This window comes from Oratosquilla oratoria, chromosome 22 (assembly GCF_046742065.1).
Source record: "Oratosquilla oratoria isolate Oo_2021 chromosome 22, ASM4674206v1, whole genome shotgun sequence".
Classification (NCBI taxonomy): Eukaryota; Metazoa; Arthropoda; class Malacostraca; order Stomatopoda; family Squillidae; genus Oratosquilla; species Oratosquilla oratoria.
In genome coordinates, this window is record NC_134798.1 from 22,449,454 (window position 1) to 22,451,953 (window position 2,500).

Genomic DNA, 2,500 nt, shown 5'->3' on the forward strand with positions numbered 1-2,500 from the left:
TTATTATTATTATTATTATTATTATTATTATTATTATTATTATTATTATTATTATTATTATTATTATTATTATCATCATTACTATTATTATTATTATTGTTGTTATTATTATTTTCAGGGCTGCAGTATTCATAGTACCCGCGTCCTATAAGTTCATTCTCTTTGCAAGGGCTACCTCGCCCTAAGGCTCATCTTGAATCTCTCTTGGTTCCTGGCGTTGTCTCCGCTGACTGGTTTCTCGATTTTTTCCTTCAGACAAAGACAAATTAGCTTTGTCATCATGTGTGTATGTGTGTGTACAAAACGCTGCGTGATCCCTTCTTCTCACGGAAAGAAATGACCCACTTGAGTGAATTCACTTATACGTAGGCGGTCTCCTTGACGCCTTGAGGATAATCATGGATAAGTGCACACACACATGTAGGTGTATGTATGTATTCATGTATGTGCTTGTGAATGTGATGGTGCTAATTTATATATACATATGTTTTCATGAACTTATGTGTATCCGTTTATACGTGTGCATGGATATGTATATGCCCGCACATATACATATGTAAGTGTATACACACACACACACACACACACACATATATATATATGTATATATATATATATATATGTATATATATACACACATATGCATACATATATATTCATATATATACATACAAATATATATATATATATATATATATATATATGTGCGTGTGTGTATGTGTGTATTTATGTATGAATGTATGTGTATGTATGCATATATGTATATATGCATGTATGTATGCATGTATATACGTATATATGATTGTTTGTATATGATTTCCTCTCCTTCAGTTTAGATACTCCATCTTTTGTTACCACTTATAAAGGGTATCACTGTTTACTTATGCCTTAATATAAGGTATTCTCATTGTAGACATCAAAGTCTCGCTGAAAAGCTTGTGGTTTGAGGAACTTTCTCCACTATGTTGGATGTCCTCACTTGTTCAAAAAACTTTAACAATTCTTATATTCTGGACCCTTGGTACCTCTGAGCTGAGTAAATCATTTAGTGTTAATTAGGAAAAAATATTCTTAAAAGAACTAAAAATGATTAAGGGCTTCAAATGAAACTAAGATGAGGTCGATGCACTTTGGGCAGGTACTGTACATCCAGGTAAGCCGTCTACTCAATGATTTAGAATTCCATCACGGTAACACTCAAATTGATCGTAATAGTATAATTGATTATCACGATTGTGAAATATTTCCTCAGAATAATGATGAAGTGGTGATACTGTTGTCACGGTGAAGAGGACGAGAATAAATAGGAAGTCAAGAGGAAAATATTGATAATTACAAACAAATGTGTTAGAATATCATGTGAGAAGGTTAGCTGGAGAGAGCTGCTTGTAACGGCTTTAGAGGTCATGATGACTATGTTGACTCTGCCGATGCAGTGTTGAAGACCAAAAGAATAACGAAAACAACCACACAAATTCGATAGCGGCACTGACGATGTGAAGTGGAATTGGTTTCATCCAATACATGCATCTGATTGGTATTTTTATTGTACCAAGATAACGTGCCTGACACTAGGAATGGAATAGGATAATCCAGTGGGTACCATTATCAAAAAAAAGAAAAAAAAAAACAACTACCATCATAAGTGAAATAGAATGATTTTGTGTGTACCATTGCTGCAACACTCTGCCAAGGGAGTGAGCTGGTGCCTTAAGCCTTCTCGCCCAGCGACTGGTTGCAAGAACCCAAACTTCCTCTTAGGAAGGAGAAATTTTTCATTACGAAGAGGAAAAAGAAAGAACGAAGAAATATAAGAATTAGGAAAAGACAAAAACGAAGAAATTCAGTTCCGTGACATGACGTCGCATGTCTGCGGCAGAGGAGGAACCGTTTGGTTGAATTTTCTTCCGCCCCTCAAATGACAAATCCCATTTCCTTGTTACAGAATACCTAGTTACAGACAAACCCAGCCTGCAAAGGGCCCCAGGGATTGATTTCATGCAAAATAATCCCAAAACTTCTCCGTTCCGGACTCCGTCCTCAAAAAATTCGAGGGCGTTTTTCTTTCTTCCTTTTTATACACATTTAGATAATCGATTAACATCTCAAAACGCTAATGCCTTGAGAACAATGGTATCATTTGTAGACAACTGCTGGGTGTCGTGTGGCACTCGAAAAAGGGGAGGATAAGGAAGGAAGGAGGGAAGGAAGGAAGGAAGGACGGAGGAAGGGGTGATGACGACCCTGGGAAAAAGAGATTAGTATTTCTCAGGTTGTGTGAGTAGTTGATAAATGATACACCTTCAGGTTCTTCTTGGGCGTGGTGGCTTGGGAAATGAGTGGACTAGGTGGGCCTTCTCGAAGAGCACATATCCTGACTCGGTTTTTGGGAATACTGTCCCTCCTCATTGCCTCCTTTCCTCCCTCCCTCCTCTCCCTCTCCCCCCCCCTCTCTCTCTCTCTCTCTTTCTTTCTTTCGCTCTTACTCTCTCTTTCTACT

General features: G+C 37.4%; 2 protein-coding genes across 7 annotated transcripts in view; one reads left to right on the forward strand and one right to left on the reverse strand.

The window, feature by feature from the left end:
• The window catches only part of LOC143037447 (uncharacterized), a 201,575-nt gene that overhangs the window by 166,061 nt on the left and 33,014 nt on the right, over positions 1 to 2,500 (reverse strand). The gene's annotated exons all lie outside the window — the stretch shown is intronic.
• Positions 1 to 2,500, forward strand: part of LOC143037448 (uncharacterized) — a 55,572-nt gene that overhangs the window by 11,777 nt on the left and 41,295 nt on the right. The window lies entirely within an intron of this gene.